Consider the following 22,409-nt stretch of genomic DNA (forward strand, 5'->3'; position numbering starts at 1 on the left):
CTCACGATATTGAAAGATACAAGACATGTTTAGACAGGCTCTTTACTCACATACTTACATAGGGTGATGATTAAGATATTGGTACTTATTAAATAGAGTGGTGGGTCGATGACCTCGATGTTAGGCCCCTCTATCTAACAAGCATCATCATCAAATAGAGTGATCGCAACAATTACATCAGAAGTCTTTTACGAAACACTGGAAACTGAACATTAGAATTCGGTTGTAATCGGGCTAGCGAAAAGGAAGGTTTACAGTAAGCAAATCCAGACATGGGGATCTCTATTCAGCAATACCGGGCGGCGATAGATCGTTCGTACGGATGTTGTGGCTTCGTCAAGCGTGATGCTGAATGCAGTACTGGGCATCAAACGGGGCTTGCCACAATACTGATGGGAGCTTCGGTAGTGGCACTGTTACTGGTCATTGGAGTTGTGGAAACGAACGCTGGCCCCGGTCCTACTGGTGCCGCTGAATGGAGAGAGATGGAAAGGTTAAAGTAACTTGTCAATGAGCCGTGCCGGGGAGAGGAAACAACAGAACTTCTATGGGAGCAAGCCGGGGAGTTAAGAGAATTAAAGAAATGCATGTAAGAGGAACTTATAAACGTTAACAGAGATGGTAGCTGAGAACAACGAGGAAATAGAAAGCTTGCATGACATGGTGAAGAAAATGGAAGCACAGATAAAGGACCTTAGGTGGCAAGAGAGGAATCATGAGCAGTAAACCCGTAAGAAAAACATCTTTATATATGGGTTACCGGAGGATGCCAAAGAAGATCTAGTAGCTAAAATACTAGTCTTAATAAATTGAAATCTGAAGATCAGCAGTAGGGAAGCCGATAAAAACAGGGTCCAGCGAATGGGAAAGTGAATTTGTAAGCGTCCAATTGGGTTAAGGTTTGTTCCAACCATAATGTGGAAAAAGATCTTGGACCGTACGCAGCACTTGAAAAGTGGGAGAATATGCATAGAACAGGAAATGGAGAGAGAAGTCTTTAGGAACCATAAAATACTTCCATTACATATAAGAAAGGTCCCAACGCTTACATAAGAGTGATGGGTGGTGGAATGTGGAGTGCTACTTAGTGGATCAGCTAAAGCAGATGGACAGCCCAAAGTTTGAAACAGACGTATCGCACCTGATCAGCCCCTATATGTTCCGGCTCGGCTCCATGGCTAAATGGTTAGCGTGCTGTCCTTTGGTCAAAGGGGTCCCGGGATCGATACCCGACAGGGTCGGGAAATTTAACCATCATTGGTTAATTTCTCTGGCACGGGGACTGGGTGAATGTGTCATCTTCATCATCATTTCATCCTCATCATGACGTGCAGGTCGCCTAAGAGTGTCAAATCGAAGGACTTGCATCTGGCGAGCCGAACATGTCCTCGGACACTCCCGGCACTAAAAGCCATACGTCATTTCATTTCAGCCCATATATGATCCAGGAAGCACTGTGGCCTCGAACAAAACATCTACACTGAGTTTAAATGGGAATTCACAGAAAACTATATCAAATTTTCACGAGTACTCTTCATGCTCTTATGACCTCCGAGTCCCTGGACACTTACCACACTGGTGAGGCCTTTTAGGCACAAAAAAATCAGGCCGACATTATATGTGTGCATTGTCAGTAATAAAGTAGGTTATTGTAACTGTTCGGACCTAGGATTGGAAGAGATACCTTGCCCAAGAAGTAAGGTTCAATCTTCGTATGTTCCTAGATTGTATGTACCTTCAGTCTTCAGCCCTAAGGCTGGTTGGATCCTCAACAACTCTGCCATCAGCTGTCATAGATGGCATAGGCATCACTGAAGAGGCGTACTAGGGAAATGAGGAGTGAAGTAGTTTCCCGTTGCTTTCCTCATCGAGCCAGAAGTTGTTATTAGATATCAGTCTACCAAGCCCACTGAAATGCATGCACCAATCGACCCTATGAGCAACATTTTCACACCGTTCATAGCAGGGACTGGCTGGAGAAGGAATGGCATTACTAGCATCGCTCATACCTCAGTCACTTTCATATTGTCAAAGCGAAGGATAAGACAGAGACAGATCAATGAAAGTAACAAAATTGCTCTAGCCCATACCAGAAGACAAAGTGCACTGTAAACACTAGATCCTGCCAGCAAAGGCTTGTTCCTAGATTAAATGTACATAATTACTGGGCAAAATCCATATTTAGGAAAATAGGTGTTAGAGCTGCTATTTGAGCCTTGGACTATGAAGAATGTAGCATTTTTGTAGTCGCATGGATCGGTTTTAACTACAATTAATTTGCTGGGGTTTGGTTTCCGATTCTCAAGTACACTGACTGACAGAGCAAATGCAACACCAAGAAGGAGTGGTTCGAAAGGGATGAAAGTTGGGGAAAAAACAGAGACGGCAGGGAAGAATAATTGATGTTTATTTCAAACCGATATGCAGGTTACACAATCCGCACGGCATCGACTCAGTAGGATCTAGGACCACCGCGAGCGGCGATGCACGCAGAAACACGTCGAGGTACAGAGTCAATAAGAGTGCGGATGGTGTCCTGAGGGATGGTTCTCCATTCTCTGTCAACCATTTGCCACAGTTGGTCGTCCGTACGAGGCTGGGGCAGAGTTTGCAAACGGCGTCCAATGAGATCCCACACGTGTTCGATTGGTGAGAGATCCGGAGAGTACGCTGGCCACAGAAGCATCTGTACACCTCGTAGAGCCTGTTGGAAGATGCGAGCAGTGTGTGGGCGGGCATTATCCTGCTGAAACAGAGCATTGGGCAGCCCCTGAAGGTACGGGAGTGCCACCGGCCGCAGCACATGCTGCACGTAGCGGTGGGCATTTAACGTGCCTTGAATACGCACTAGAGGTGACGTGGAATCATACGCAATAGCGCCCCAAACCATGATGCCGCGTTGTCTAGCGGTAGGGCGCTCCACAGTTAGTGCCGGATTTGACCTTTCTCCACTCCGACGCCACACTCGTCTGCGGTGACTATCACTGACAGAACAGAAGCGTGACTCATCGGAGAACACGACGTTCCGCCATTCCCTCATCCAAGTCGCTCTAGCCCGGCACCACGCCAGGCGTGCACGTCTATGCTGTGGAGTCAATGGTAGTCTTCTGAGCGGACGCCGGGAGTGCAGGCCTCCTTCAACCAATCGACGGGAAATTGTTCTGGTCGATATTGGAACAGCCAGGGTGTCTTGCACATGCTGAAGAATGGCGGTTGACGTGGCGTGCGGGGCTGCCACCGCTTGGCGGCGGATGCGCCGATCCTCGCGTGCTGACGTCACTCGGGCTGCGCCTGGACCCTTCGCACGTGCCACATGTCCCTGCGCCAACCATCTTCGCCACAGGCGCTGCACCGTGGACACATCCCTATGGGTATCGGCTGCGATTTGACGAAGCGACCAACCTGCCCTTCTCAGCCCGATCACCATACCCCTCGTAAAGTCGTCTGTCTGCTGGAAATGCCTCCGTTGACGGCGGCCTGGCATTCTTAGCTATACACGTGTCCTGTGGCACACGACAACACGTTCTACAATGACTGTCGGCTGAGAAATCACGGTACGAAGTGGGCCATTCGCCAACGCCGTGTCCCATTTATCGTTCGCTACGTGCGCAGCACAGCGGCGCATTTCACATCATGAGCATACCTCAGTGACGTCAGTCTACCCTGCAATTGGCATAAAGTTCTGACCACTCCTTCTTGGTGTTGCATTTGCTCTGTCAGTCAGTGTATTTACGCACTCCTAGTGTACAATGCGTGTAAGGTTCATTTTCGTTTAATCGTCGACATAGGTAAACGAACACAACGGGCATTGTTCTGATGGACTGCGTATCCATATGTGGCTGGGAGGCGTGACCAGTCTTAAGGAGAATAATGGATAGGAAGAGTATTGTGGGATACAACGTTTTACCGGTGAAGCGACGATATGTTCCACCGCAGTACATAGAGCTTCGGCGAGAGTAATCTGTGAGGGTCGACAGATACAGAGTAGGTTCAGCCGAAAAGTGGCCACGGCTGGTCCGTTGTCGGACAGCTACGCACTCCGACCAATCAACCAAGCAGAGGAGCTGTGGCCACGGCTCTACCATGGATCTACGTTTCTGTATTCGGAAGACGGAGAGGGGCTTGTCCCCACCGTCGGCTGTCCTCAGATTGGATTTCCGTGGTTTTGCGTTGTTGTACAGTAAGGTGAATGCCGGGACAGTTCCTAGTACAGGCCACGGCCGCCAACCCCCTCACTTTCTCCGGGCATCTCATTCACCGTCACAAACCTTCTGGCCTGAGAGACGGCGTTTCCGTCTAGGAGACCCGCCGTCCTCTTCAGGGATAGATAGATAGCCTGTGAAACATTTTTAGGAAGAAATAAGTTTATTATATTCTGGATCATAATATAATATAATCCTAATGAAATACAGCTGACTCATTAAACAAACAAAACAGCCAGGTAATGTATTTACGTACATTAGATATTGTTAGCGATTGAGAAAATCGTATTCTGTCTTGGATTACAATGCTCCGGAACTGTGGAGCTGAATTTTAACATCACCTACGAAGAACTCGGCAAGAAGTAACGTGAATTACTGTAAATACTGAAAAACATTTTAACTTAAATGATATTGTGAAGAAAATGGATTCGATGATCTCACGGGAATTAAAGAAGTGTCGAATTGATGGAAAAATTGTGTTTTACCCATATAATGAAACTAAGTTGCCCGAATACACTATAAACAAGTGTGACAGACATCCAGCTTTATTAAATAGCAAAGTTCCAGTTACTAATACAGACACTTCGAGAACTAATTTAAATTTCGGTTTCTTCCACTTATCTTGACAATCGTCGGCAACGTGCGGCAGTAGGAAATGTGAGTTCAGGATTGCAAAGTAATCCCCTTGGTGTACTTCAGGGGTCGGTCCCCGGACCACTGTTATTTATTATTCAAATTAATGAGGTATCAAAAGCTCTTAAATTCTGAAAATTGCAAGTGTACGCGGATGATGTACCTACAGATTTACCACCCATCAAAACGGAGTGATATACATACTGCAATTATTACACAAAATTATGACCTACAACATCTTAATGACTATGCAAATCAAATCAATTCAGCTTACTAATAAACCGGAATAAAACTCAAATTGTTATTTTATCAGTACTAGTAAAAACGTATATTCCCTCAAGCAACTGGACATCCCTCCAATAATTTTTTTACAATAATATCGTATCCTACTCTAAGACAGTGACTAACTTTAGAAATTGGACTCAACTGTTGATAAACACATGTAACAAGGTATGTAAATACTTATAGCCATTCAACATCGATTTTAAGTGGGCCTGAGATACGTTTCAATACATGGTCTCTGGAACCTTATGAGTGATTAAAATTTCATCGAATTGTTGTTACCGGGCGAGTTGGCCGTGCGTGTAGAGGCGCGCGGCTGTGAGCTTGCATCCGGGAGATAGTAGGTTCGAATCCCACTATCGACAGCCCTGAAAATGGTTTTCCGTGGTTTCCCATTTTCACACCAGGCAAATGCTGGGGCTGTACCTTAATTAAGGCCACGGCCGCTTCCTTCCAACTCCTAGGCCTTTCCTATCCCATCGTCGCCATAAGACCTATCTGTGTCGGTGCGACGTAAAGCCCCTAGCAAGAAAAAAGAATTGTTGTTGTCTGAACAATTGTAGAAAAGAAAAAAATGAGGTACAGAGTTCTTCTGTCAGACAGATAACTTTCAACCCTAGGGTCAATACTAGGAATAGGCAAACATAAAATCTTGTCCACGTAGTCGATGTACTTACTACAGCTTAAAACATGAACGAGTTTTAATATTGGTATTCGAAGAATTTGATATTCGAAAAAATGTGAAACTTATGATAAGAGTCTGGGACAAGAAGTCGATGGAACTACATAATTTAACAAAGAAAATCCAAGAAAGTAACGAAGACTTACAAATAGGAGGTTATACATTTGAAACAGTTGAAAATCCATTTTGATTTCAGAAAAAGGACAGAAAGAGATATTGTAAACCGGATTAGGACAAATAATACGTCTTATATATGTTTTAATAAATAAAAATCTGAGTAGAAAACTTAAACCGACCCTCTGTAAGACCATGTTAATACCAATTTCCATATATGGAAGTTATCTGTCTGAGTGACTAAGAAACATTTTTATATGGGAAACGAAAGTATGAAGAAATAGGAAATTAATATTAATGAAGACCTTGGCACTGTACAAAGAACCAGATTCAATCACCAATATTAAGGTGGGTTGATTGAAGAATATGGGAAAATTTCATTGCATAGAAAATATACGGAAAGTAAAGAAGGCTTTGATGGGACATCAAGGAGGGAGCAAAGTGAGAGGTCGCCCATGTACGAGATTGCTAAAAGATTTGATGGCTACTGATATAAGGGGATGGTACAGGCTTGTAAAAAATGCAGATTACCGGAAGGCTAGGTTATCAGTGGACCGCAGTGCCATGGTAAATGCACAGAAAGAAATTTTGTTTCAATGAACATCAAAAAATGACGTCGGACTGATTATTTGATCTGCTGTATATTCCAGGACCCAACTTCACCAAATCCAACATGCAGCTTTACAGCACACGATACGTTCTTGAGTAATAACACCACTACATAATACAAAACCTAATATATAATTTCCACAGATAAAATGTGATGCCAGTTTTACAGCCGGATGCCTTTCCTGACGCCAAACTTTCAAGGAGGGAGCTATTCACTGTCGAGTGTTCCTGTGGCGGTTTATGGTGTTTTGTGTTGTGTTGTACACTGATCAGCCAGAATATTATGACCACCTACCTACTGTCGATATAAACCCATCCAGGCGATAGCAGCGTCACCTGACGAGGAATGACTGCTAGTCAGGCACACGCACGATGCATGTAGTATCAGTGAGCGTGGTGTCCGTGAGTAGAATGGGGAAGGCGCGTGATCTATTTGAGTTTGACCGAGGGCAGATGTTGATGGCCCGGAGGCTCGGCACGAGCATTTCGGAAACTGCACGACATGTCGGGTGGTCGAGCAGTGCTGTGGTGAGTGCCTTCAACAAATGACGCAACCAAGGTGAAACCACGTCGAAACGCGAAGGGGTTGGGCAGCCACCCCTCATTACAAATGTCGGACGTCGTAGATTGGGCAGACTGGTAAACCAGGACAGGCGGCGAACTGTGGCGGAACTGACGTCAGACTTAAATGCTGGGCAGTGTACAAGTGTGTCTGAAGACACAGTGCACCGGACCATTGTCACTAGACGTTAGCGCAGTGGCAGAGCGTTGCATGGCTGATGATTCCCGTTTCCTCCTTCATCATGCTGATGGGAGGGTGAGAATCCGTCGCCTTCCAGGGGAACAGCTCCTTGGAACCTGTACTGCGGGATGGGGACAAGATTGCGGCGGCCCAATTACGCTCTCGGGAACATTTGCGTGGGCATCCACGGGTCCAGTAGAGATGGTGCAAGGCAACATGACGGCCGAGATGTATCGTATACTGATTGCAGACCACGTACATCCCTTCACGACGGTCATGTTTCTCAAAGGCAGTAGCATTTTTCAAGAAGATAATGCGCCGTGTCGCAAGGCCAGGAGTGTAATGGAGTGGTTCGAGGAATACAGTGGCGAGTTGCATTTGATGTGCTGCCCCTGAACTCGTCAGATTTTGACCCGATCGGACGGATCTGGGATTTCATTTAAAGTGGCGTCGGAGCTCATCGCCCTCCTCCCCGGAATTTACGGCAATTAGGTGACTTGTGTGTGCAGATGTGGTCCCAACTCCCTCCAGCCCCTATCAATGCCTCATTGCTTCCATGCCAAGACGTCGCCGCTGTTATCCGTGCCATAGGATGACATACCGGCTATTAGGTAGGTGTTCAGAATGTTCTGGCTGATAAGTGTATGTAAATGAATATGCGTTTTAAGACGAACACAAACATCCAGCTCCCGAGCTAGAGAAATGAACCAGATGTGGTTAATAACCTCGGCCCAGCCGGAAATCGAACCAAGAGATCTCCGAGTCGAAGGCCACTAGGCTAATCATTCAGTCAAGGAGTCTGAGATTTTACACTCTTTTGATAAACAGAACTCTACATTTTCAGTTGAATTTCTTAAATGGAATTACACTGAAACCCTGAAAGCCATGAGATGCCTAACTACTAATGTGTAGATCTCCCTCGAGACCAGAGAAGTCCAGAAAACTTCATATCGCACGGATTACTCAATTTACAATTTGCTTTCACGTACTTCTGCTATTTAGGTGATTGCTCTTCTCAATAATTTGCAATTTTACAATCTATGTAATGTGCATTTCCACGTTGGAAAATGGGAAAGCACGCAAAATCATCTTCAGTACTTTTTGCTATTTGCTTTACGTCGCACCGACACAGATATGTCTTACGGCGACGATGGGATAGAAAGGCCTAGGAATTGGAAGGAAGCCTTAATTAAGGTACATCCCCGGCATTTGCCTGGTGTGAAAATGGGAAACCACGGAAAACCATCTTCAGGGATCGAATCCACTATCTCCCGAATACTGGATACTGGCTGCACTTAAGTGACTGCAGCTATCGAGCCCGGTGACAGTGAGGTTTGAACCCACTATCTTCCGAATGTAAGCTGTGAGTTCGGCAGCTTGGCTGTATTGATAGCTCACAATCGCTCCTTAACATTTTTTGGTGCACGATCCTAGGTGTGAATGGACCTCTCCAAGACGTCCTGTAGACGCTCAACCGGGCGGACGCTGTGTTCACATCATTCAATGAAGCTCCCTCGAATGTTACTCCAACCATTACTGCCGTGCATTGATAGATTAATGGATCCAGTCTATGTAATGTGCACATAACACACGCCAGTATAAAACCTGGATCAGACTGCGCGGTGCCTTATTGAAAGTTGGGTGTTTGCACTCACTGGGTTTGCTCCAAACCCGAACCCTGACATCACCCTTGATAACTCTTATCTTCACTCAGCAGATGATTCCAGTTATTCAGAATCTGATCAGCGATCTCTCGAGCAAAGGTGCCTTCACAGGGTCCTCTGATGGGCTTTCTCCCACACTACAGAAAAGCTACGTAGCCCAGAATTTAACTGTTCCTTCTACATTAAATGTGGCTGTGATTAAAGTCTTTGTTACTAATTAGTTACCCCACACAATTCTTGGCAGACGTCGCTGGTCACGAGTGCTAAGTTACCGTGGTCTGCTGCAGTGCACAAAGTGGATCGTAATGCCTCAGTGAGTTGTTCTTAGACCGTGACACCGCGGAAAGGGAATTATTTAATTTCTCCACAACTTCAGAAATTCAGTGTCCCACCCGTTCGAGCTCATATATGTCACTTACTATTGTTGTGAGTAGGCGCCGATAAGCAACCTGATCACTTCCTTACAACCGAAATAGGTTTGAGAATTCCCAAGACGTCCTGAAGTAGTGTCCTACTTGATTACTAATATAAACCGTGCTAACGCATGACTTTTGGCACGTCAGTGTATGTTTTCATACTTCAGAGTTGGAAGCGACTCGCGAAGGGCTCATCGAACATCAAGAAAAACATGTCTATAGCAATTCCCACATATAATTTGGTATGGTGATGGATAACTTTAAATTTGAGAGGCTGAAGAGAGGAATGAGAGGACAAAGGAAAAGATCAGGTTCAGTCACTCACCATTTCACATACCAATCGTCACAAAGAAACACTCTGCCTCTCTCAGATATAAACGGCTAAATAAAATGTAATGAATTAGTTTAACCCTAGTGAAGCCTTGCTCTTTGAGGACTTGTCTTGATCTATTCAATTGGATATTGAACTGGCTATAGCATCTTCAAATGCTGGTGGTGCAATTTGGGAATTTACAAGCCCCCCTGTGGTCTGATCAATATCCGATAGCTGTCCTCTACAGGGATGATTACGTTAGCTGTCCTCTCTCTGGACTAAATCACAGAGATTAAGTTAATTACAGCCAGATTGTTGGTTAACATCTTAAACAGGCGTGTCCTGGTTTCTTCTGATGGGATTTTGCCGCCATAGGGGTTGTTTGATATTGTAAAGTATCCCTGCACGCCAAATAGAATTAAGGCTTTTAATTTGAAGTCTTCATGGAGAATTCGTGAACTTCATCATAAATTTATACTTTCAGCTTTAGTGGTGTACTTCATCCCTAAAAAAGTAGCAGTTTACCTTGTAATTAACAAATTTTCCTCTAGGCATTTATATGATATCCACTCGGCTGTTAGAAATTAACGATTGGATAATAATTTGACGCCTTGTAACTGACAGAACATTTAATAGAGACACGCAAGCTTGTAGCTTTACGTGACAGCTGATATCATGATCATAGCCACAGAAACACGTGTTCTTTATCTGACTTAGAATACGTGAATAGTTTCGAAACTGTAACTTGGTTGGTGAGCGTTACTAAAATATGCCAGTTTAAAAATCGAAATAATTTCTCAACAATACGTTCGATGGCAGTATTCAAACATCTCAAACAACCAGAATCTGAGAAGTGAAGCTACCACGGTGTGTAGAATTATTTTATCCTTTTTCCGAGTTGAATCGTGTTGTTGTTGGTTTCTGTATATTGCATATAGTTCGCCGACGTTTCGAACATATCGCAGTATTCTTTGTCAAGGAGACTGAAATACACCTACTCGATCGGAGGTAATCAGTCTCCCAGGCAGCAATCACACTACGAGAGTGGTTTTTCTTTTTTATTCGGGGGGGGGGGCGAAGCGTGATCATCCACTCAATCTACATGGCCTCCGACATGCTATTATTTCTAAGAAGAAAGAGATAGCAGGGGAGAGTAGGAAGTACAAGGAGTATCTGCCGGTTTCCATGTCAGACACGTTACCACGGCAAGCGTTTGTGTTAGGTAAGGTGGTGTTGAAGTATGGTATTGAAAGGTCAGGGAAAAACTACATAGGCAGAAAAGAGAAATAGCCTACATGTAAAACCTGACATCTTGTGATAGCACATGCAAGGATGTGGGCTGGAAAAGTCCAGAGGTTGTGTTAGGAATATGTGTCATGCAATCATAACCATTTCCTTGCCATTGTCTATTATTATGGGGAAAGTCCTTCTTGTCACTTCGCCAGCCAGAAAGGGTAGGATATATAAGACCAAGGTCAGGAACCACTCTCGTAGTGTGATTGCTGCCTGGGAGACTGATTACCTCGGATCGAGTAGGGGTATTTCAGTCGCCTTGACAGAGAATATTGCAATGTATTCGAAACGTCGACAAACTGTACGTAATGTACAGAAAACAACATGGTTCAACCCGGAAGAAGAACAAAATAACCAGAACCTGACCTTGGTATGACGTCATCGGGTGACGCATTAGTCTTACCCGGAGACCCCGGATTCGATTCTCGGCCAGGTCAGGGATTATTACCTGGATCTGAGGGCCATGGAGTTAGGTTACTTTATAGAATAAATAGGCGTGCTTAGCCTAAGTTTATTGAAAACGTTTAATTAGAAATTCGTGTTTTATGAAAAGTAAACAGCCAAATATGTCAAAACATTAATACAGTAGTCTGTCTAACATGTTCTTGAAGTAATTATTCCTAAGCAAACAACGTCTTCAAAATCAAAATAAACTGATCAGCTTAAAGTAATTGCACCTCATATTCTCTTTATTTCATTCCTCACCGTTTTGATAATTTCTTCGAGCTGCAGCCGTGTGCGTTAAAAGGACAGTCGCGTTGCTAATCAAGCAGTGTCACTATCTTACATCTATGTAAACATCAAGTAACAATAAATTTGAACATGTTATTTTCCGAAGCAGTGAACCCCCAGACGTTTTATCCACGCACCGCCACCGGTCGTGACATATAGGAAATTAATTGCTTCATAATTATAGGATAAACTGCATTCGAGAAATTAGAGCTGCTTTTCAGAATTCCGAATAGTCCATGATTACCAATACCTAGCGTCAATAGGCTTGTTGGGAACGTCTATTAATGAAAACGGCGAGCGTTGTGAGGACGGTTCCGCTCTAACGGGGTGTGAGCCAAGCACATCTACTACCCAGTAGTGTGAATAATTTGGAGTTCAAGGACTTTGCCTTGAAGATACTTAATTTTGTTTAGAATTAAGAAAAAGAGTGTCAACAATAACATGTGGAACCCAGATGTTACTGCCCAGACACTTTAATTCGATAGCAGCTATCAAGCAGTATATTATACTAGTATACTACTGCGACCAGGAACTCGACACAGACCCAATCAAACGTTCGTTTGTTGGTGGAATATTAACTACGAGGACGTGAGTTTGAATTTAAAAATACTGCATGCGTTGATCTGGATTCAAACCTCCGCCAACTCGGCGAGAACTCAGTGAATCCAGTTCAGAATACTTTTTCACCTGATCCCTTTTAGGTTAAATTCGTGTTCTGCTCTTTCAAAACTTGCTAACTCTGCGTCATTTTCAAGGGCTTTGATAAGAGTTTTTTTACCCTTCCACTAGTTGCGTTGAGTCTGGTGTGCCAGCCGTCTACATAGTTCGTGATGCGATGCCTTCTCTCGAAACAGTTTCATCTCTCCTGACGTAGGAATTGGTTGTCCAGCTACATTTGCTTCCTCTTTTCTTACTGACACACTGTCATATCGCTACCCCGTTTTTGATTTGTCTTAGTCACGCATAGCTACTGTATATAGCTCATTTATATATGGCAAGAGTTACATCTCTTTGTTAGTTGAAACACAGTAAACTCCATAATGAACCGGAATGAATCAAAGTTAGACACAGAATTACGAGTTATCAAACCAGAGGGTGATATTTATATCTCAAACGTGTGTGCTGCTTTCTCGAGCAGGGGTTTTCCAGGAGCTTCAGAATTAGTCATAATTGTGTCGCTAATGAGAAACTTAGGACTCTGAGTATTTATAGTTTTTCACTAATGGGACACTTAATGACCACTTCATGATCCGTCGCCAATGCGAATCGTCGCTAACGGGAAGACACCATCTGTTCCACCCCATACGCTCAAACGTGTCAGAAGATCCGTACTGAGGACCTGTATAATGTAGTAAGTCAAGTTTGTACAATACTAGAGGTACAATCGGTTGGCATTAGTGAGTGCATAAATTATTGATAAACCTCAGTAAGTTGATTTACTGGCTCATCGTAGCACCTTTCATTCAGTCCGTTTCGGCGCTTCAATAGCTTTTGAAGAAAAATTGCTAATCAGTACAGTGGCACGATGAAATATGCATGATTAAAACGGGTCTTCAGTTTCAATGCTTATTCCGTTACGGAAGGAATCTGTTATTCGGGTACTAATTTTAAGAACTGCTAAATTATATAAAAGACTTTTATTCTGAGGAACGTGTAATTATCCATGACTGCGAAATGTTTACATGACGTTTTACCATAGGAGAAATTCCAGAAAATCGACGTGAACATTTGATTACCTAGTGTGTACACCTGTCTGTTAATTACTCTGCATTTACCAGTGAGTTTGATGCTCGAACTACTTCGAGGATTAAAGAATGGGATACGAATTTTATCACCCGTAGTCATGGTACAACTCTATTTCCACGGCAGTTATATTCACACTTGAGAACTTTAAAGTTTGTTATTCACAGCATTTCTGAGAAAATTGCTTGTGATATTTGTCACGTCTTACACAGTGGGATATTCATTTCATTACCTGTGTACAAACACGGATCCTGTATTTAGACTGGTGTCAGTTTTTAGACTTCAGTTACTTATTTTGTGCTGGTAGGTAGTAATTCTTAACTTATTGAAGTTTATGTATTTTTCCTTTTATTTCTTAATAGCAAGATACCCGTGCTTCGCTACGGTATTATACTGAAATTTATAATTTAATGCTTAACGTTGTATACATAATCCGCCAAAATTTGTGATCTTACTAGTTTTCTGAAAGATTACGGCAACGTTTCTCCCATTTTTCAATCTTTCTTTTCAGCAATCGAACTCGTACTTCCCGGGCTAGGTCCAAGTATTCCACCCGGTCACTTAGGTCCCGAAATCTTCGTCATCTTTTCCTATAAGCATTCTTAACACGGATCAAATCCATGAGGAGATCCGGCGTGGTGTCGTCTTCGGGGGCCTTGGCGGTACTGAACCCGCGGCCGGACTGCATTCATAGATATTACAGGGCCAGAATGTTATTATTATTATTATTATTATTTTTATTATTATTATTATTATTATTATTATTATTATTATTATTATTATTATTATTATTATTATTATTATTATTCGCCACTACAACACTGTCATCAAACCAGTATCACTGTATGCATCTGAATGCCTTATCCTGTCCGAGAAATGTTTGCTTGCGGATTTAGAGAGGAAAGAAAGAAAGAAAGATCTTACACACCATACTTGGTCCAAACTACAAAAATGGCATCTACATTAGAAAATCCAGGCAAGAAATATACTCTAAGATAGAGAAGATCACGGACACAATGCGTAAAGGCAGAGTTCGCTTCTACGGTCATATACGACGGATGATCGACTCTCGATGGACGAAACGTATCTTCAGTATATTTGACGCAAAACCAAAAACGGCAATGCCATGGTACGTTAATGTCAAGAAAGATCTTAAAGAACTGGGCCTACAAGCAGAAGATGCACAAGACCGAAATCTTTTCAGAGCAGCCATCAAGACTTTTGGGACTTTCCGGGACGAAAAACGGGCAACTGGTGCTAAATGGACAGAAGAACGTCGTGCTAAACACAGTGAGCTAATGAAGACGATGTTGATCAAGCGAAAGACGAACAAATGCCAGAATGTAAAGTGAGGCTTATCGTGGTCCCTAGTTGGCCGATTAGCGAAGTTGAATGAATGAATGAATGAATTATTATTGTTTTTGTTGTTGTTCTGGACCCCACAGCAAGATGCAAGACCGCTACTTGGCGGTAAATTACATCTGCTGCCATTGTCATTGCTGACAATGTGACCAGCACCATTGCCGCGCGCAGGCAAATGCGCGGGATTTCTGGCGGTACGAATGATATACTTCCGTGCATTATTGACCTTATTATAGAGGTGAACAATTGCACGGGCAATTTCATTCCTATCGTTTATTTCAAATGAGTTTAAATTTTTATTTATATGCCAGGAGAATCTACTGTAATCTAAGAACGTTCTCCAAAGGAAAAGATAGCTCTTGAAAACGAACCCAGGAAAGATTAAAAATGATCGGTTTATGATCAGAATAAGTACATTGAAAACATACAGCCTGTTTCCAGTCATTCGACCGGGTCAGGAATGGAATGAATGAAGCCCCATTTGGCGGCGAGGATAGGAATTGTGCCGGCTGCCGAAGCCTGTCGCACTCCTTTGGGGCAATGATTAATGAATGACATATGAAATGAAATGATATTGGAGAGTGTTGCTGGAATGAATGATGACAGGGAAACAGGAGTACCCGAAGAAAAACCTGTCCCGCCTCCGCTTTGTCCAGCACAAATCTCACATGGAGTGACCGGGATTTGAAACACGGAACCCAGCGGTGAGAGGCCGGCGCGCTACCGCCTGAACCAGGGAGGCTCCCAGTAAGTACATTATGAACAGTAAAATCAATTTGTCTCAACTCCTTTTTCACCCCACCGCCGTTAAGTTGATTCACCCTCCCCCCCCACCCAAAAAAAGAAGGCCTTAACTGAATTTTCCGGCAAAAAATACTTGTTTCTTTAGTAGTAAGCATCTTCTAAATAACAATTATCACGTCTGTAGCATCTTCATTTTTTGAGATATGTGTCCTCATAAAAGGATTTCAACTTCATTTCACTCCCGCCCCCAAGATGACTTCCTCCCAGGCCGCGTTTTTCTTTGTTTTCAAAGGAGATCCAAGTAACAATTTTCACACCTGTAACAACTTCAGTTTTTATTAGATGTAAGTATCCTCAAAAAATTAATTTTTTGACTCTTTCACCTCCCCCCCCCCCGCTTCATTGGATTTTACGAGAATACGTGTTTCTTTACGTTTAAAGCAGATTCCTAGTACCAAATTTCACATCTGTAACATCTTCAGTTTTTGAGATATCAGTATCCTAATCAAAAGAATTCAACCCCATTTTCAACCCAAGTGGTTTTTCCGAAAACTAAAAATACTCATTTCTTTACTTTTAATAGAGATGAAGAGTACCATTTTTCACTTCTGTAACATGTTAAGGTTTTTGAGATATACTGTAGAAATTCTCATTTTAAAATTTCACCGCCTTTTTAGTTCCCCTTAAGTGGATTTTCCAGAAACAAATCACCCATGTTTCTTTATTTTTACTGGAGATTCCAAATACCAATTTTTACGTCTGTATTATTTTAGGTTTCTGAGATATACTGTAGATATATAGTCTTTTTAAAAATTCACCCCAATTTGTCACTCTTGTTTAACCCCCATTAATTGGATTTTCCAAAAACAAAAAATGCGTGCTTCTTCAGTTTTTGAGGAGATCCCAAATACCAATTTTTGGGTCTGTAATATCTTCAGTTTCTGAGATATAAGTATCCCCATTAAAGGCATTCAACCCCTTTTTCACCCCTTTTCACCCCTCCTATTGGGATTTTCCGAAAACAAAAAATACGTGTTTCTTTATTTTTAAAGGAGATTCTAAATGCAGATTTTTACATGTGTAAACTTTTAAAGTTTTGAGATATAAGTGCACTCATTTTAAAATTTCACCCCCCTTCTCACCCTCTCATTAACTGGATTTTACTAAAACAAAAAAAATAGGTGTTTCTTTATTTTTAAAGGAGATTCCAAATACCAATTTTCAAGTCTGTAATATCTTCATTTTCTGAGATATAAGTATGCTCATTAAGGGCATTCAACCAATTTTTCACCCTTTTTCACCTCTCCTATTGGGATTTTCTGAAAACAAAAACAATATGTGTTTCCTTATTTTTAAAAGCGATTCTAAATACCAATTTTTACATGTGTAAACTTTTAAAGTTTTGAGATATAGATACACTCATTTTATAATTTCACCCCTCTTTTCACCCCCTTAGCAACGGAATATCCAAAAATCCTCCATTAGCGAGCACCTACATTTTACTATATATGTATCCTCAAAATTCCATTTCAATATGTCCAGTAGATTTTGTTCGGCGATGATGAATCAGTCAGTTAGTCAGTCAGTCAGTCAGTCAGTCAGTCAGGACATGTTCTTTTATATATATATATATATATATATCGATTTCTTTTAGATGTTAGGTATTTTAGGTGATACGTCCACTTCGAATTTGGAAAAGTATTAATGCACTGTGAATTTAGATTGCTGCTTTTCTTAATAATATTGTATATATTTTTAGACATTAGTTTCTTCCTAACAAGTGTTATTTCTAATAATTAATGTATATTGACAAAGCCATCTGGAAAAACATCTCTGCTGGTGGTATGAAATAAATAAATTATCTATGCACATGGGAGACAAAGAACTACTTTATGAGAGTCTGTTACGGAATACGAAATACTGCATTGTACGACGAGATACAAAGTGACAGAGAAAGTTTTCAGTCACCATGGACAGCCACACTCAGGAGGCAGGGTTCTATTTATTGTGTTCTCCTATACTTCCTAGTTGAATACGAATTGATACTTATCTTAAACGCTGACTATGTTAATTTTGACAAACTACACAAACTGATGAGTTTGAGGATATTAGAGGGTCTAACTTGCCTGGTTCTTTCTCCAATAGCAGTCGAGCAGTGTTGCCAACAGTGGAATGGGTTTATCCACTAAACGATTGCTTGAAAACCACTAGAAACCATTAGCCTCCCCTCCTTAAGCTTTGTTGAATTACCAAAATACTACGATATAAACAAGAAAAGTAAGTATATCCTTGTAGTTCAAAGGTATTCTAATTATATTTCACTATGAAATTACTTAATAGTCTGAGATCCCTGATGTCTTCGATAGAAATCACAGGGGAAGAAGCTCATGTGGCAGTATTGCTTGTTTCTTCTCAGTCCTGTCCGAACCAATAAAAGCAAATGCCGGGCTGAGTGGCTCAGACGGTTGAGGCGCTGGCCTTCTGACCCCAACTTGGCAGGTTCGATCCTGGCTCAGTCCGGTGGTATTTGAAGGTGCTCAAATACGACAGCCTCGTGTCGGTAGATTTACCGGCACGTAAAATAACTCCTGTGGGACTAAATTCCGGCACCTCGGCGTCTCCGAAAACCGTAAAAGTAGTTAGTGGGACGTAAGGAAAATAGCATTATTATTATTATTATTATTATTATTATTATTATTATTATTATTATTATTATTATTATTATTATTATTATTATTATTAAAAGCAAATGTATCACTTCAGGTCGCATTCCATTATTGGCTTTGGTTTTAACAATGTTTTACTGACGAAACATTCTCTCCAATTCTACATTTGACTATGGCAATACTATGTATGGCAGTGCAAATGTTGCCAGCTCCTGAAATGGATTGGTGTTACTTGCCCTGCAGCATTTCAACAGTTTGCACCAGACATTAACTGATTCCATAGTTTGAAACCATTTCACAAAGGACACCATTTTCCATCTGATATATCGTCATTGCCGGGACAAAACCTCATATGTGAAATATTTTAGCTTAGGACTTTGGCCGGTAAGGTTCTTTCATCTAAGGTGCAATATTATGTGCATATGGTCAAGGCATTCTCGCTCTTCATGATGTATGTGCTGCGGGTCAGTATATCTCCAAAAATATTATCATATAGGAGGTTTTGTCCCGGAAACGACGATATTCATCTTTGCATTTCGTCCAAGTTACATGATTCAAGAAGGAGAATCAACGACTCTGTAACAACAATTGACACAGGGAGAAGTGATCCTGAAGAGTTTCTTGCTTCTATATACATATATAATTTTTTTGCTATTTGCTTTACGTCGCACCGACACAGATAGGTCTTATGGTGATGATGGGTTAGGAAAGGGCTAGTAGTTAGAAGGAAGCGGCCGTGGCCTTAATTAAGGTACAGCCCCAGCATTTGCCTGGTGAAAATGGGAAACCACGGAAAACCATCTTCAAGGATGCCGACAGTGTGATTCGAACCCACTGTCTCCCGGATGCAAGCTCACAGCCGCGCGCCCCTAACCGCACGGGCAACTCGCCCGGTCTTCCTTTTTTTAAAGAGAATCGCCTACACCTCAGTTCCACCTAGACCTCATGTCTTCCCTCGCTCTCCTTTTGTCGACATTACGAACGTCAACGTCAAGAATTTACATTTGAAATACTAAATTCTTATACTCTCTGTTACACTGCATATAGAACTTTAATTGGAAAACATTTTAAAATATCCACTGACACAAGCATGAAAAAGAATAGATTTTCCACTTCCCACAGCGTGTTAAAATTTATCCACTGACGAAAAGTAAAAAGACCTAGATTCATCTCCAAAACATCTTGTAAGAAGCACTTCCAGAGCGCAGTTGCTGTGGTGCTTAAATACAATATTATGATATCATGAGTTTCAATCCGCTCTTTAATTACCTTTATCCCTTGGCGGCTATATGGACGGAGCTACAGAAGTTACTTTCACTTGCATTTTACTCCCACCACGTCTACATCTCACGGCTTGTACAATGCATACATGGGTCGAGTAGCCGTTCGTGTTACTTGAACGAATGTCTGAAAGACAACCTGAATAGTAGGAATAACCAATCAAATAAAGTACTTGAACCAGTTGTTACGCCAGTCAACAGAGATGAGGGGCACTCAATTCACTTTTCCAAGTAGGTTTCCCCAATCACAGTAATCTGTTGCATACTCAAAAGTAAGCAGTAAACCACATTTTCGTCATGTAAACGCGTCCGGCGAGTGATGTTTCAAGTGTGTCTCGGTCTCCGTTGTGTTTGAGTAAGAATCAATTTCATTTCCGTACTTATATTGTACATTAATGAATGTTTTGTCAGTTGCTAGAGGCACGTGTAAATAGCGTCACATACTTCTGGAGAAAGCTTTTGATTCACGAAGGAAGTGTTTGGATATTTCTACAGTAGCCATAAAGCATAATGATACTTCCAACTTTATCCTTACTGGTACAGCGTTCCTCAAAAGTTTTCTTAATTCTGTGCCTGTTCTTCCCATCGTCGCAATAACAACAGTCTGAGTAAAAGCGACGTAAGATACATAGAAAAAATATGAATTGTCCTTTCACTCATGCTGTTTTACGTCGCACCGCCACACAGAGCTCTCTTATGGCGACGATGGGCTAAAATTGTGCTAGAAATGGTAACAAAGAGATCGTAGCCTTAATGAAGGTTATAGCTCGATCATTAGCCTGGTGTGAAAATGGGAAAACACGGAACCATCTACAGGGCTACCGACGGTAGGGCTCGAATCCACTTTATCCCGAATGTAACTTCACACTTGTGTGAACCAAAACACACAGACAACTCGATCGATGGACGAACTGTTCTGAGACATCTAAATTTGGCATGTGTGAAATACTCACTGATTTCTAGAATAGTTATCGACTCGCTCTTGCTAAGGACTTATTGCAACACGATTGGTCAGGGATGTTGTCCTTTTCGAACATATTATCTCGTTCAAATGACGAGCCAGCACGCATTTCTTAACCTCCCGAGCCCCGATGTTATTGTATTATTATTAGTAGTAGTAGTAGTAGTAGTAGTAGTAGTAGTAGTAGTAGTAGTAGTAATCGTAATAGTAGTATTGACAAATAAGTTTAAATTTGGAGATATCCCAGTGGCAATGCTTGCACAGAAACGAAATTACATTAAACACACGTTAAATTAAAAACGAAAAAGCGTGAAAATGAAATATTGCTTACGGGTAACAGAATGTAAGTACAATCAATCGCATTGGAATTCACTCAATATTTATATAATTATTACTTCACCAGACATAGAAGTCATATGTCATCCAACACCTTAATAATGATAATGCAGGGTGATAATTATGAAGAATTATTGCGGTGACGATTGTTGTTTTAAATGGCAAATCAGCGTGATAATCATCCCCGTTTTTCATGAATTGTTCATTCCGAAAGAGAAACTTAAACGGAAGAGACTTTAGGGAGAGGTAATAAAGGTAAATTCAAGTAGCAGAGAAAATGGATTTTTGAACGCACTCTCGGACTATTATTCCATTCACAGCTTCTTTAGCAAACATATCTTTCAGAAAATGAAATATTTACCACGTGTTAAGGAGCAAAGAATTCAATTCAACAATACCTCCCAGCCAAATTCCAAAGACCCTTGTGCTCATCTTCCTCATATTTGCGAGGCTGTGTGGAGTGTGTCAAATCAATATAACCGTTTTATCCAGCAAGGAGGACATACCTTATATTGAAAGCTTGTCCAGAATGTTAGCAAATTAGCAGGTATATCTGTGGACTAGGTACTTACTAATATATATGTGAATTAGCGTGGAAAATATCTACGCGTACATGAACATATTTGAACTTTTCGAAGCCTTAGTGAACGGGCGAATTCCTCAAAAGAGGCATCATAATGTAGTATTTGAAGCCATTTATTTCCAGTTTCTACTAAGTTAATTAACAGCTGTTAGGTTATTCAATCTATCGAAACTAATTTATGAATAAATACATTTATAAACTATCTGAAAAAGACAACGTGCGATAACAGATTTATATCAGAAAAAGAAACAACATAATTAGAAATGGAATGCCATGTTTCGCTTATGAAGGAACATCATCAGATTCTATCAAATCATATCTGAAAATTTTTAGAAATGAGTAAATATTTATGTTCAAACTGTGTAATTCCTTAAATAATTTAAATTTAGAACTTATCTTAATGAATAGCCCCAACAGTGCTTCATCACTCCTTACAAGTCCAATATAGAATGCCTTAGGCCAAAAAGCTATAGAATGAAAATTAAATACAAATTATCATAACGGTTTCAAGGACATGTTAATAACCATTAAAACAGTGCCTAGCAATAGAGTGTATTCAGAAAAGTATTGAGAAGTTGAACAAAAGACTACACATATTCACAGAGGCTGGCTGCATTTATTAGGTGACTTCAATGACCATATATTGAACCCATGAACTTACCATTCCATCGTTGGTCGGCCACGGCTGCTACAATAGAACAATTTAGAACTCTTAAATCCTGGGTCGTTGCGGGAATAAATTCGGTCACGATCTTAACCAAACGATGGGGTTCAGAAGAGAGCCTAACTACTTGAAATGAGGAGCAAAAATGTGCTTACTAACTTTTATTAAATTGAAAGAGCATGATAACATCATTAATTTAATATGCATTCTTGCAAAATAAAAAAATATAAATTATTGATTTTTGAATGTTCCAAACACAGTCACATTACATACCGTCACTTTGTTTCTTACAATGTCGAAGAGTTGCTTCGGAGAAGCTAATATGTTAGTGGACAGCGAAACTGAAAAACTGAAAAAGGGAAGACCTGAAAACCGGGCACCTATTATT

Source organism: Anabrus simplex, chromosome 2 (genome assembly GCF_040414725.1).
Source record: "Anabrus simplex isolate iqAnaSimp1 chromosome 2, ASM4041472v1, whole genome shotgun sequence".
Lineage (NCBI taxonomy): Eukaryota > Metazoa > Arthropoda > Insecta > Orthoptera > Tettigoniidae > Anabrus > Anabrus simplex.